Source organism: Cavia porcellus, unplaced genomic scaffold (assembly GCF_034190915.1).
Source record: "Cavia porcellus strain 051 isolate PalLab524CR breed Dunkin Hartley unplaced genomic scaffold, mCavPor4.1 scaffold_32, whole genome shotgun sequence".
Lineage (NCBI taxonomy): Eukaryota > Metazoa > Chordata > Mammalia > Rodentia > Caviidae > Cavia > Cavia porcellus.
In genome coordinates, this window is record NW_026947515.1 from 40,315,947 (window position 1) to 40,332,059 (window position 16,113).

Below are 16,113 nucleotides of genomic sequence, written 5' to 3' on the forward strand. Positions count from 1 at the left end.
TTAGTTGATTCTAAATACCCTGTAATACTATCATTCTCTTGAACGGTTTTACATTGTCTTGATATGTCTGATGCTACAGTATACGAAGTTACACCCAAAGATTTTAAGGGAAGAGACACTATGGTAACTACTATTATGTTGAGATTATCTTGTGGTGAAACACTACTTTGCTTAAATGGCTATGTTTTGACCTGAGCTATTTTGTTGTTATGCCCTCTTTTTTATCTCAACCTCCTTTTTATTATCTACTTTTTCATTTTTATCCTTTTAATTAAGGGAAAAATAAATAAAAAGCAGGATATATTATAGTAACCCACTGTGATTTCCTATTAACTTGATTTGAAACTCTGTATTGCTCTCACCATCTTGTTTTGACTGATTTTCCTCTATTCTGTTATGCTTGATAGTACCAAGTTTGAAAGTATAGGCAACAACTATGAAGACAATAAGATTCATTGTGATGCCCATTCTGGTTGCTATTATCTTCTTTTGAAGTCCTCTAATGTCTCCAATGTTTTGGTTTTATTGGTCTTATTCTTTACTGTTTTGTTCAATTTTATTATAACTGATGATATAGGTAATTCTTTTAAGATAACAAGAGGCATTATGGTAACCATTGTTGATCACCTTGTATTTTGTTTTTACATTATGTATTATGCCCATCCTTTTGATTTGACTGACTCTGTCCTGGTATGTCACATTTGGTTTTACTTTCTTAAAAAAAAAAAAAAAAAGTAATAAGAACTGTGGGAGTCATAAAACCCAAAATGTGTAATTGTCATTGTACAAAAGAAAGGAAAAGAAAGTCCTCTAAAAGGTATAACTGCATGTATATTTAAGTGTATAAGATAGATAATCATATTACTGAGTTTTGTTGGATCATTGAACAAAACTGTTTGCAGTCTCACTGTTTGAAAGTACCCTCTATATGTTTTAATTTTATAACTTCAACAACTATTTCTAAGATGACAATATGTAATTAACTAGTGATTTCCTATTGTTTATTTTTTCTGAAATTCTGTATAACTTGTACCCTTTTTCTGTTTTTTTTTTTTTCTTTTTTCTCCTTAAATAAAATTAAAAAAAAAAAGGAAATAACTGGGTTCCTAAGGTTAGGGTGACATGCAGGGATTGGAAGAACATGGTTAAAATGAACACTTAAAAATAAAGAAAAGTAATACTATTTTCCAATAAAAAAGAACTAGGGATCTTAAGGATATGGCTGAATTTGGGTGAGGCAGGGAATATGCAAGATGAACCTTGGAGGTCTTACAGTTCTCAGAAGTCAAAAAATGCTCAAAAGCAATCAAATCACCAAAACAAAACAACAGTCCCAATTAGGAATGTCAAATGGACACAGGAGCAAGGTGATGGTCCGAGCTCACAGTAGACAAAACTGTAAGAATTTCAACAGGAAAATGAATAGTACAGTATTAAACTATAACCAAAGTGGAAATATCTGTGAGTGTATACTGATATAAATAAATGGTCTAATATATAAATAAGTGGAAGGTAGGATACAAATGTGATTTTAAAAGAATTCCAAATAATTTATGTAGATATGCCATCTTCAAAGAGGTGGAATATAATTCCCACTATTTATAACAGGCTGTGTGTGTACAGTGACTTCTAAAACATGAAGGATGAAGGAGAGAAAAAATTACTAACTTGATAGGGGGGAAAACTGATTTTCACTGCCTGGTTGGGGTGATCTAGATTAACACTGTTATTGATAAATCCTATTAAGCACGTATGTTTGGTATCAATGATACTTCACTTCAAAAATATTCCTCCTCAAACCCCATGCTACCGGTACAACCATGGCTAAATTATCAAGCAAAGAAAATTAAAGAACAGTCTAAAAGTGAAGTACAGCATGCATGAAATACATCAAGATCATAAAAGAAAAAACAACTCAAGAAAACAGTGTCACAGTCTAAAGGTCTCTAAGGAGACAAGACAATTGAGTCTAATGTGATATTCTGGATGGAATTGTAAAACAGGAAAGGGACATACTTGACAGCAATGAATCAGTACTATTTCTTACTATCAGGTAAACCACCGTATGAAATTGAATCTGGGTTTCATAGGAGGCTTTTCCACTTGCCATCAGATTCTAGAACTCCACAACCGCCTTAACAGACATGTTTACATTGTAAAATATTGAAATTAGCATAGCCGTACTTTCAAACTTTAATGTTGTGCTAAATACCTATAATTTCAGGTAGTTTCCTTCAGAAGGGAAAACATTATTTTCAACTATCCGATTTATGTGTTCTGGCCTTGTTGACAGAGTCAAACTGAGCTAGAAAAGCAAAATTTGTGGAAGAATGCAAGAAATTGACATTTGTATTATTCAAAATTAAATGATTTTCACCCACCCATGTCTGTCATGTGCCACCTAAGGAACGGTATTTTTCTTTCCTTGACATTACCTAGATTGAAGTTTGCTTGTTAATCTTGAACCAATAAAGCTATTTTCGTTTAATTATGTATGCTTTTAAAAGACTGCTTAATAAATTCAGTTCTTATCGGTTGGAAGGCTTCTTCTGCTTCTTGGTTGTCTCTGACATCTTCCTGTGTGGTCCTTTGTTTTCTAATCAAAATCACAGCTTCTAAGTTAAGTGAGGAAAGGATTTCATTTTCTCAAACTCATTTAATGCGTGAGCAAATCAGAAGCCAGCTCAGGGAGGCTGCCACCTCTTTATTTGTTGTGTTAACCAATTAAAAGGTGTTACTCCCTTGATAATAAAGTGTTACCTGGTTTCTCTGGTTCATTGTTTAATTTGCTAGCTGGGATCGCACTGGTCTTAGATTCCAGAATCGTCTGGGGCACTACTTAGGTCAAAGCTCCTTTCTGTTGGAATGAAAATATTGAACCATTCCTTCCCTTACTTGGAGCTGGCTGTCACTGGAGCCAGTAACAAAGTCAATGCCACACCGAGCTAATTGCTAAAACCTCTAAGAACAGTTGCTCTCCACGGGGCAGTGTGTGTGCAAGGGCTGTACCCTCAGAAACGGTTACATTCCAAAAGACAGCCTAATGTGTAGCTAAAAACCAGGAATTTATAATTGTGCTTGTCCAAATATCTGAATAAATGATTTCATAAACTGGATAACTGCCATGATGTTTTCTCCCCTTTGTGCTTATGCACCTAGCTAACGAGAAACCGGGTAAAATTTTAATATTATAGAGGAAATGTACTGTGTTTCTAAACCAGCATGTCCTTTGCTGCCAGAACTGGTTTGGTTTAACTTTTGATCCAGCCCTTCTGTTTCAATGTAATTGCAAGATTTGGCAGAATAAAAAAAAAAAAAAAAAAAAAAAAAAAAAAAAACTGAGACTTTTATTGAAGTTTTAAATTTCCAAATTACTTTCACATTGACAGCTCAGCGTTGTATGAAAAGTCACTATTATTTTCTCTGTTATATAGCTACTGAGCTACAGCATGCTGAGTACTAGTTCATGAACCAGTACACAGAAGGCTTAGTACTGGATCCACTTGGGATTTTGCATCCTCTGCAAATATTTATCTTTTGAGAGTGTTGCATTCACTTGATTAACAAAACATGGCATACATGTGTCCTAAACATGCATACACACACACACACACACACACACACACACACAGTCTTGCTTATAATATTAAGAGATTCACTATTAGCTCTAGTTTAAGAACTACTGTATTATACAAAGCAATTTCTACAAATGTCATATGGCAAGGAGAAAATCCTGAGATGGGATAATGAAAATTTAGAAGATGAATATTAAGACCAAATTCCTTTATTCTTTCACCAAATTTTCTCCTCTCCTGGTATACAGTATCCCTAAAAGGGAACAGCATATCCTGAAATTAAATGTGTTAAAAACATCCTGAGGGGATGTATGCAAAAATGGAAACATGCAGATGAAAATAAAACCTCAGATGATATCAAACTGAAAACATTTGAGAAGGACGTAATGAAAGGAACATCAATAAGAGCTAGACATTTGCAGACATAATACTGTGCAATCAGCATAGCATTCCTGTTTAGGAAGTCAGTAAAGGTGGGTGGGAGACCTAAACAGAGGCTTGGGTTTGACGTGGTGTGGAGGAATCGCATGAGACTGGCTAAGCCAACATCAAGAAAGGGCACATTGGGCACAGCTGTTCCTCATGCTTGGCCTCCTGTGATCTGTCTTACGGGGCAGGCGGACTTTCAAAGCTTGAAGAATCCAGTTTGCTGCAGTATTCACTGGTGCCGTTTTTCAGCCAAGGTCCTTCTCAGTGTCACTTGCCCCAGTAACAATGCCTCGCCCCGCCTGTCAGATCTCATGGATGTCCTTATTCCCAACTGCTGGATTGGTATTGAATCATCATCTTTCTTGCTCTGAGGTCTTTCTGTCTGCGGAATTTAATTCACTGTCCTGTTTTGACCTCCTTCTCCCTGTGTAAATTGTCTGGGCTGGTTATCTTGCTCCCAATAAGTCCTCTGCTTTATTTTGTGCACGGGCACTCACTGAGTTGGTGCCCACAGTAAGTGGCCTAAATAACACTCCAGCACTGTGACTCTCACGGTTATTGTGGTCTCTGTTTTTCTCCTTGATTTGTGGCTCCCGCAACCCTTGTGACCATACCAATATAACCATCACCTTATGCTTCAGACTCTTTCATTCATTTCTCAGGAGGTGACTCCTCTTGGTAGGAGAGCTAGAGGAGTTTGTCTTCTCTCCCCAAGACTGGAGTGCTAGGGAATAGAGTTGAGCAGGAAATTATAAAATGAATAATAATACCAAATGAGCAGGCAACATCCAGTGCTGAGATGAAATTTTTGAAATAAATTAGAGGAGTAGATCTTCAAACAAGTCAAAAGATGGTTCTCAAGTCCTCCAGAAATTCCCTTGCCAAACATCTCTGAGCCAACCATCCTATTTTTAATTGGTACCTGGCTCCTACAAACCCTATCTCAGGAACATGTTGGTATTCAATATCTTGATCAGAGTAGAAGATGTCAGAATGGACATCTGTCCACTGAAGTAACTGTAGGATCTAATTAGTAATTTGAAAATTTGATGGTAGGTGACAATAACAAAATCAGTCTTCTGCAGTCCCGTTACCTCAGTTATTTTAATGGTGACATTTGTCTGCTCAGTGATTCATCCTTAGCTTGGCATTCAACCAACAGATGGTCCAGCTAGATAGCATCTACTTCCTGACACAGAATCAAGAATGCTGTTGATTCATTTGACTATATTAATGGCCAATTTGTGCCCAGTCAGTTAGATTAAATCAATAGGTTAGATCCAATTAGTCAACTCATCTTTTTCCCTTCAAAGGACAAAAAAAGAAAATACAGCCACATCATTTGAGAAAATCATAATCTATCTTTTTTCCTGAAGATATCACTGTAGTGTTTTTTATGGAAGAAACAGAATTCAAGGTGACCGTAATAACAGTTGACATTAAAGATACATTCTAGAGGTAAGACACAGAGATTTTTCAATTAGTATTGCTAGAAAACACTGGTTGATATGAGCCCTAAACTCAGAAAATATCACATCTATATGTAATGTGCTCACAACATGCCTCCTATTTTTGCAAGGAAATACATTCTTGTAAATTAATTCATAGTGGTTTTGAATAACATAGCAACAGATTCCAACCAAAGAGAATGTAAAAGTGCTCAGAATGTACACATGCATACCAGGGCGTGGCAGCGTAATGATTATCTCTGGCACTCATTTGGCATGCTCTTCATTATCATTTTTCTGAGGAAGCTGTAAATCAGCGATGACTTTCAGTAAAAATTGTATAATATCCAACAATGTTAGTGTGTCTTCAAACTCACCCCTATCAATTCATAAATCTTTGTTTGGAGCCATAGAACTGCAAAATTGGAAAAGAATTCTAAGAACGATGTCTACATAAAATAATAGAATCATGCTTACAATATTCTGAGTCTCATCTCTCGCTGAGCTGTTAGGCAAATAAGATTTATTTTTTGTGTTAATTCCAGCCATGGTTAATACCTGCTGACTATTTGAAGCTTTTGTGTTGGAAGGGTTTTCTGAGGCTATGACTGGTATCAGCAGGAAAGGATTTCATAATTGATTAGTGATGTCTGCCATGGGCACAGGAGGAGGGAGTTATAGTATGCAGCAGGAGCTATTGTAACATTATACAGAGAAGTCATATTCCATAGTACTAGCTAAACGTGTGTGTTGAAAATAGTTTAGCACAAGCTCACCCAGGAAGCATATAATTAAAGTTAGTTGTTTTATGAGCTAATTCAAGCTTACAGAAGCAGAACTGATAGATAAATGGATAGACAGATAGAATGAGAATTTTTAATCACTAGAGTCTATTAGTCAATCTTATTTTTTACTCAAAATAACTGGATTATTTCTGCTGTATTCAGGGGTTATGAGGAGAACAATCAAAACAAGCACATGGAATTTATAATATTATTTTATGATGGCCACACAGAGTTAACACAAGAAATTACAGGAAATCTATCCACAACACTAAAGACATACAACATACAACCAAGGGCCTGAATCCCACAGCAATGTCTTGCATGAGTCCATATGAAGACCCAGAGCTCATGACAATGCCTCCCACGAGTCCAACTGGCGGGCTAGAACCCACAAGAAGAACTCATGCCAGTCTCTTTTATGGTGGAAGCTAGAAAGTCTATGCCAGCAGGGTGAAGGAGCTGTGCTGGTAGGTTGAGGGTTTACACTGGAGCTGAGAAGTCACACACACAACAAAGACCAGGGCTGTCCTGAAAGGCTCACAGCCATCCTCAGCAACACAAGCTCTTCCAGTGATAAGCACAGTCGAGTACATGCCAGGAAGCCAGCGTGATGAGTTCATCCTAGAGATTAAGTGGCACACGTCTTCCTCTCTGGAGCCAGGAAGTGATTGCTCAATGTGAGGACCAGAGCTTTTCCAGGAGAACCCAGGGCTCAAATGGCAACACATAGCAGAACCCACAGAATCTCAGCACTTCAACGCCTAGCTTCTCCTTCTCCACTTTTCTATTTATGCTGGCAACTTTCCTCAGGTGGAACATCTACACTCAGTGCCCCACTGATTTGATTCAGCTGGCATTAAGTTGACCACCAGTTTTTAAGCCATAACAACTTCTAAGTAATAGAGTTTTAAATTTTGAAGTTGAAAATAGTAAGTCACACTAATGAACTATTATTGCTCTTAATGTTGTAGCAAATGTGAAAAAAAACCACATTTAATAGTTTTAGGTGATCACAAAAGTAAAACAATCACTCAAAGAGAAGTATTTCTCAACAAGCTGCTAAAACACTGAGTTAATTATTGACTCTCACACTAAACCCTTTGATTATGTGTCCAGTATGTCTCCATCCTCCTGGTAGTGTAGACTATGACTTAATGGAAAGAATGTATCTTCTGTGGAGATGCTAGACATTGATGTGGGGAAAAAAGTCTTTTTTTTTTTTTTTTTTGTCTTTTTGAGACAGGGTCTCTCTGCAGTTCAGGCTGGCCTTCAGCTCACTTTGTAGCCCACGCTGGTCTCGAACTCGGAACGATTCTCCTGCCTCAGCCTCCCTCCCGAGTGCTGGGATTACAGGTGTGAGCCACCACACCTGGCGAAAAAATCTTTCTAAAGCACTCCCACAAACATGCTTCTTGTTCCCAATCTTTGGGGTGTCGCAGAGGGATAGTTCTTCCATGAGGGTAGAATACACATTGCAAATCAGAAAGTATAGTGTATTTATGTTTGTATTTTGAAGTTTATACATCAACTAGCACACAGAAGGGGCTGGTTAAATATTTACTGAGTGGCTGATTGGCAGGATAAGTAATACACAATAAATAAATGAATGCAGAGTTGAGCTCATCCAAGTTAGGTTGGCCATAGAAATTATTTGAGGTCATCCTTGCCTTCACACGTCTAACTGCTGAAATATAAGCTTACACAAAAAGAGTGCAGAGGACCTGAATTTTTGTGCACTCATACAACAATAAATGCCACAGTTTCAGAGTTCTGATTTTGCATGACTCAAACCTTGTATAATTCCATCACTAGGTGGGAATGCAGGGGAAAGGCTTTCTTGTTTTTCTTATTTGGAATCTTGCTTGTCTCACTATAGCAATTATATTGAGCCTTGGAAAAAGGTATGGAAAAGAAAAATTACTGCTTGGATGACCTAGGTTGGCACCTTCTAACTTTGCTCCAGTGAGACAGTGATGAATGTGGTCCCTTCTCCTTTCTTCTTCATTTACATAAGGTTTTGGATAAATCATGTCACCACTCCACTTAGCAGGTGTCATGGATTGCATTGTGTTTCTAACCACCCTCCTCCACCAATCAACACATTGAAGCCCTAACCCCTAGGATCCCAGAATATGACCTTATTTATAGATGTGGTACAGACAGAAATAATCCAATTAAAATGAGATCGGTAAGGTGGACACTAATCCAGCATGACTGTGTTCTAATAAAAACAGGAGAAACTGAGGACAGGCACTGACACTGAAGAGCATCATGTAAACATGAAGCCAGTCACCTAAATCAAGGACAGAGGACTGGGGCAGATCCTTCCCTGACAGCCCTCAGAAGGAAGAAACTTTGTCAGGATCTTGGTTTGGGTGAGATAATAAATTTCAGTTGTTTAACCCTGCCCATTTTTGCAGAAGCTAAAACAAAAAAAGGCTCCATGCAAAACAGTCTGGTTTAGAGTTTGTGCTCTGATATATGGTTTGTTTTAGCTGCCAGGTGTGCTATAATAAATCAGGTAAAACAGCAGTTAGCTATTACAACTTCTGATTGAGGGTTGGCTAGGGTCCAGCTGGATGGTTCTTCTGGTCTTGTTAAGGCCCAATCACAGACTACATTTATTTAGAAACCCAGGAATAAAATGCTCAAATTCCAGGGTCTCTTTTCATATGGCCTGTCATTGGTCAGTATGCAACCCACCTTCTTACAGTGTGGCTGAATTCCAAGTGTGTAGAAGTGGACATTATGTTTTCTTCAACAATAGTCCTGGAACTGGTTGAGCATCACTTTGATCATGTTCTGATAGTCAAAACAAGACATGGGACTGGCCAGCTTTCAAAGAGTGGACAAATAGGCACAACTACCTCCTTTTGGGAGGATGCAGGTAAAACATGAGCCAGCACTAAGTTGTCACTGGATTACTGCCTGGCCTTTGGCCTTCCACGTTTATGCTCTAACACTTCTTTTTTTATTTCTGTAGTCAGGGGTTGTGAGGAGAGCAATTAGAATCAGGACATGGAGTTTATAATATTATTTTATGATGATCACCCAGAGTTAACACAAGAAGGTGCAGGAAATCTGTCCACAGCACTAAAGACATAGAATATTCAGCCAAGGGCCTGAATCCCACAGCAGTGTCCTACATGAGTCCAGATGAAAACCCAGAGCTCATGACAATGCCTCCCACAAGTCAAGCTGCAGGCCTCGAGCCCACAAAAAGGACTCACACCAGTCTGTGTTAAGATCTGTACTGGGAAGGCCCAAAGCTCAGTGGTGGAAGCTAGGAAGTCCATGCCAGCGGGGTGAAGGAGCTGTGCTGGTAGTTGAGGGTTCTACGCTGAAGCCAAGAAATAATGCTCCAAGCAAAGACCAGGGCTGTCCTGAAAAGCACCACAGCCATCCTCAGCAACACAGAGGCCCTGAACTCCCCTGATGATAAGCACAGTGGAGTACATGCCAGGAAGTCAACATGACGAGTTTGGCCTGGAGACCAAGCGGCACATCTTCCGCTATGGAGCCAGGACGCAGTCCTCCATATAAGGACCGGAGCTTTTCCAGGAGAACCAACGGCTCAAACAGCAATATGTAGGAGAACCCACAATGCCTCAGCGCCTCCTTTCTCCTTTTCCAGGTCTCTATGCTGGCAACTTTCCTCAGGTGAAACTTCTACACTCAGCACCATGGTGATTCAATTCCGCTGGTGCTAAGTTGATCATTAGTTTGTAAAAAAATCTATAACATTATTAAAAAATTATAGGCATGAAAAAAGATCAAAGAATTAAAGCACAAATCATTTTTAATGAACTGAAAAAAGATTAGTTGTATAATGATCTGGAATATATATATATATATAATCTTTATATTATATATAATATATATATATATATATAATCTTTATATTATATATAATATATATATATATATATATATAATCTTTTCCTGTCTTTGTTTTTGCCTTTCCCCCATCCCAGTTGTTCTTTACTTTTGAGTAGTTTCTTCTTCTTTCACTATCACAATATCTACTGTACATTTTGGATCTTACTTTCTCTCAGTTTTTTACATGAGGGAGACAATGCAATGTTTATGCATACTGATCTGATTAATTTCATTTACAAGTATGGTCTCAAGTTGCATCCATTTATCTATAACAGCCTCATTTACCCTTCTTTTTAGCTGAGTAGTACTTCATTGTATAAAAGTACCACATCTTTTTTATTTATTCCTCAGTTGATGGGCAATTGGGTTATTTCCAAGATTTAGCTATTACAAATTGTGTTGTGATACACATGGGTGCCCATATATCACTGTGGTGTAATATTTTTAATTCTTCTGAGAAAATATCCAGAAGGAGAATAGCTGGGCCTCATTCTAGCTTTCTGAGGAATCTCCACACTGATTTCCACAGTGGTTACACCAGTCTACGTTCCCACCAACAGTAGAGAAGGCGCCTGTCTCTAGCCAATGCATTGTGCTGAATTTACTGATAATTGTGTGGATCCCCAAACTTGCCCTGCTATCAGCATTTATTATCGGTTTCTTTCTTGATGGGAGCCATCTTCCTGGGGTGAGATGCTCCAACGCTTCTGAGAGCTGCTTTTCCCATGCCTCACGGCTTATGCCATCTGCAGGCTCCATTTGAGATAAGCACAGCATGGCTCAGGCTGCCACACATTCAGTCTCAGAAGTAATGTAGTTTCTGGTGCTTCTATTGATCCTCCAGTCTTCACTGCTATCAGCTGCGCAAGAGGACAAGCATCACAGTTCAGGCTCTCCGTGCGCCTCCCTCACATTGATGCAACTGGCTAAATTTTCACTCGTGCTTTTCCCTGGGTCTCTGGTTCCAGGTCCCCAGCTCCACACCGCCAATATTCCATGCTACTATCACAACTGGAGCCCTAATGTTTTATGACTGGTGGCAGGTGTCAAGCGCCTGTCTCTAGCCAATGCATTGTGCTGAATTTACTGATAATTGTGTGGATCCCCAAACTTGTCCTGCTATCATATTCTATCAGATGGACCGTACATGTCTGACAGTCTCTAAAACTGTGGTTGAGACCAATGTGTTCCTTGAACACTATCTCATAAACTTGACTCTCCTTTTGGAATACCTTTGTAACACTCTTCAACAGCTAGACATTATTCCTTGTCACATCCTGGTGTAGGTTTTTATGATAAGAAAAATATATACTTGCATTTGTTGCCTCTCCCAGCTGCAGTGCTATTAAACATAGCAAGGGCCATGTCAGGTCATTCAGAGAAAGGCAAATCCACTTACTCCAATTTAGACACTATTTTTGCTCAATTGGGAGTTTGATGAGCTAGGACCTTTTGGGTTGCAAAAAGAGTTTAGTTAAAACAAGGATATATTTGCTCATCTCAGGTAACATGGAAGCACAAGTTTAGACAGACTTTGGATGAAGCTATATTCAAGGTTCAAACGGCATTAATTAACAATTCTGGGTTTCCTCCATGTCTTGTATCAGGCTAGTATCATGCTGGCTTGGCTCTTAGACTTCCTTATGAGGATTCTGGTAGCTACAGGCTCTCACATCAAATGGAAAAATATTTGCCCAAGGGCCATTGTTTTCCCTTTCCAGGGTAAGGGGTGAGTGTCCTTCCCAGTCCTGCGTACACAAATTCTGTGGTTAGTGTGACTGCATGGACTTCTACCACTGGCCACTCTGCATAGCCAAGCTAAAAAGTTCTGATGAGTTAGGGCTCAATTTGGCCCTATAAAACTCCACGTAGGTCTCATGGAATGAGGAGAATGGAAGAAAAGGCAGATAGCAGTCTAGGGCTAGAAGACAGCCAGGAATAAGTTGGGAGCTAAGGAAAAAAATATCAACGACATGGAGAGAAATAGCAACGTTGGATGGCAAGTTCCTCAAATGGTTAAAAGATTGGAATAACGGGCTCCAATGTTTCCGATGAACTAGAATATGTGTGAAGTATTCACATGCGTGTGAAATGTCTTTGTTATGTGAAAAACACTCTAGTTGACTATAAGCTCAGTATGAACCAATAAATTGATTTGCCTAACAGCAACACTGACAAAAGCTAATGTACTCTCATTTTCTGACTATTACAACTATTTAACACCGGAATTGGTGGCCTTAGGAGATCGTTTCTAACTTGTCACCAGATAGGATAAAGCAAAGGCCCTATCATCACTTGTAGGGATGCCTTGAGGAAAGCTGAAACCCACTCATCCACTTATCAACTCAGCACATGTTTACGGCCTGCCTGTGGTGCAGGCTCAGATCTTCCAAAACACATGCCGAAACAGAATTTGGCAGACAAGCTATTTTTAAGAGAGCAGCACTAGAGGAAAGGAGGAGGAGATAGAACTGAGCATGCGTAATACAGAGCCACCAAAATGTTGACCCCGTGGAACTCGCAGACTTAAGAGAAAATACAGCCTGTAAAAGCTCTTTCACTGTACTGAACTGGCCATGCTTCGGCACCACTAACATCATTAGAAGCTAGCACTGAAATCTTTGGGGAAGACGGGCAGCGTTCTCCAGAATACACCTTCCTGCAGTTAAGGCAGACCCTAGAAGAGCTGCACGGTGAGGATGAGCCCCACAGTGCTCACTGTAGCTTAGGTACTATGTGCTGAACTCAGCTGTAGGAATCGAGACGTACGGTAGTCAATAAAGTTCAAGCAAGAGCAAGCATTCGGCAGAAAATAAGAATAAAATTTTTAAAAATGCCTAAACATACCTAAATGAATGTAGATAAGCTAGTGACAATTGCTGTGATGGAAACACTTATGACAGTGGTGAGGTTCTATCTTCACAACATGTGATGGGGGAAGATGGTAGCTTCTGCTTGAACTAGTGAAATTGAAGCAGAAACCTAGAGGGTGTGAGACAGTACCTGCCTGCATCTGGGGAGGGCATACAGACAGAGGGCACAGCGAGTGCAAAGACAGAGAAAGAGCACTACTGTAGCCAGAGGGAAGGAGTAAAGAGAGCGTGAGCTCAGAAGGGCACCAGGAGAACCATGCTAGGCTTCGGGGCCAAGTTCATAAGTGGAGGTCACAGGAAAGACTCATACAAATAGGGGTGACACTCTCTCTACCTAGGCTCCCATTTTAAAGAGAAGAACACTGAAACTTATACAACTGCTATGATTATTGTAGCTAGGTAGAGAGAAAATCAAACCCAAGAGGATATATGATGTTCATGAAGAATGCTATGTCTACCCATAAAAGGAATTTTGGATTCAGAAAGGGTACAACAAAGGAAATTTAATTAACTCACTTTATTAGCAGACCAGAGTTGGGAGGGCCCGGTGCATAGTTCTATGAGTGGCTCCAACATTTTAGCTGAAACCTCAGCACGTCAGCCAGGACGGGCTAGAGTATGCTGCAATAGTGGACTTGGATTCTATTGGTTCTTCAAAAACAAAGTCTATGTATCTTCTATTCACACTACATGTCCATGGTGGGATATTAGAGCAGTCCTCACTGTAGTTAGTTCAGAATCCTTGTGGACAAAACCACTTCCATACAGAACATGGTTGAATCTACCGTGCCAGAAGGGAACAAGTACTATACAGGGTCTGCAGAGCAATTAGCTGCCCTGCTTCAGAAACAAAACACAACTTCTGCTCTTAATTTTTGCTGCTCATTGACCAGTAATAGTGATTCTTCTCTTCCTATTTATAAATGGGCCAAGAGTTGGAATTCTACTATGTGCTTGGAAAACAGAGACACTAAGTAATGTAGATGGTGATTAAAGCAAATATCAATTTTAATCTGCAGCTGCCCCCCTCCCCCCCATACTCCCAGGTAATACCATCCAGGGAAATACTATTCCAAAAAGAATGGGAGACATCACTATTTTTAAGAGCAAGGAAATTTTCCCCCACCCAAAATCTGCAAATGGACTTCTCTTACTTAGTATTGGTGAAAACTAGATCACATGACCTTTCTTAACCAATCATTGCTAAGGGTAATAGAATCATTGGGTTCGATGCAGCCCAACTGGGAACCTTCTTTTAGAGCAAGAAAGTGAAATTCTGCTTCTTGAATTTCAGGACTGTCTAAAATTAGTGTGGGTGTTGGAAAAGATGGTTCTACCCTAGACTTTTTAATGAGTCAAAGCCTCAAAGGAAAGATGCTTCAATACTACTGACAATTCAGATATTGAAATTAGAAAGAGAAAAGAGAAAAAGCCATGGTAGTGGGCATGTGACTTGGTCAATGCCAAAAGCAAACCAGGGGGGCAGAAAAATTAATCAAAAATATGGTACACTGCAAAGGGACTTGGAATGAATAATCCTGAAGATCCTACCCAATCCTGAGACACTGTTCCATTCTGTGGGTCTCCCAAGGCCACCATTTATAAGCATGGGAATTCAGGACACCTTTTCAGGTAGGAGGGTGACCTAAGAAGCCGAATAAATTTCTGTTACTCAGAGCCGCTGATCAAATCTTATTAGTGTTCCATGTAACAAAGCCTTATTCCTTGTACTATTCCCAGGTAAGGAGAAATGAATCTCAGCATGATGACAGCTCATGAGGTGAGAGGCAGAGAGACAGGGTGGGAGTGGCTTAGAAACTGCACGTGGCATAAGGATTTAAAAGGCATAGGGGTGTTGTCTATAGATATGTGAGGATTTTCAAATGTGTGTGCCTGTCTTCTCTACTGAATTTTCAGCTCTGGTGCTGGACAGCTCCACAGGCTCACTATCCTGAATCTGCTGTTTGGGCTTCTCATCTCCAACCACCAGTCATCTACTGCATTCTCTCATGTTCTCTCTCTTTCTCATTTTCCCTCTTTCTCTGTCTTTGTCTTTCTCTCTTAAAGCGATGGGGATGGAACCCAGGCCTTTCTCTAAAGGCCTTTTCCTAAAACAATTATTATTATTCTTGTGATACACGGTCTTGCTAAACTGCCAGGCTAGACTTGACCTTCTAATTCTCCTGCCTCAGCCTCCCAGAGTGCTGGGATTAGAGGCATGCTTTCCCTCTAATCAGTTTCCTACTCCTATGTACTTAGAGATCTGATAAACATGTAATTCTGACACTGTCTTTCCCCCTAATTAAAAGCCATTAATAGTTTCCCACCAATTGCTGCATAAATTCAAATTGTTTGGCAGGAGATTCAACACCTGTCTGCTGGTCTTACTTGGAAGACTTCTCAGGGATTTTGCTAAACTGTATCCCCAGCTCATACACCTTCACTTTATAGCTTCCTGTTTTCGTGTTCTCTCTGCAGGGAACAGTCTTCCCTAGCTGTCTGTTATTAACTCTTAATCATCCTCCAAGCTTCTGTTCCTCACTTCCCTGGCAAAGCTGTCTGTGACCTCCAGCGCTCTGTCCCTGCCAGGAGCTAAGCTGGGTGCCTGCTCTCACAAAACTTTGCCCACCTCTGTCACGGAACATAAGTATGTTATCTGCAAATCATTGATTACTCCTCTTGCCAACGGGCAGGCTCATCTTTTTAGTCTTCTGTTTGCTTGTCGGTACCAGTAATCAAACTCGGGAACTTGTGCTTGCCAGAGAGGTGATTATGCCCCTGAGCTATATCCTTGGCCCCCACCTTTTTATTGTTTATCTTAGCACTTACTACACTGACAATGCCAGGGCAGTATACAGTCACCAGGTGCTAGTGTCAGGGTCTCCATCATTGTCTGTTTCCAGCTCCATTTTACCATTCCACGGTTGCCAGAAAGGGAACTGGCTTTTCCTGGATGGGGATCTGTGGTTTGGGTCACACCTAACTAGGACCGATAGGCTAGTTTCCGGTAAAATTCTTTGTGGCCATCACTCTGACAGCCTGTCATTGTCTCCAACCAAAACACGCTGGGTAGAAAGGTAGGATTTTGGTCTTGGAGACTGTTTGTTTGTTCTCAGATTCCACC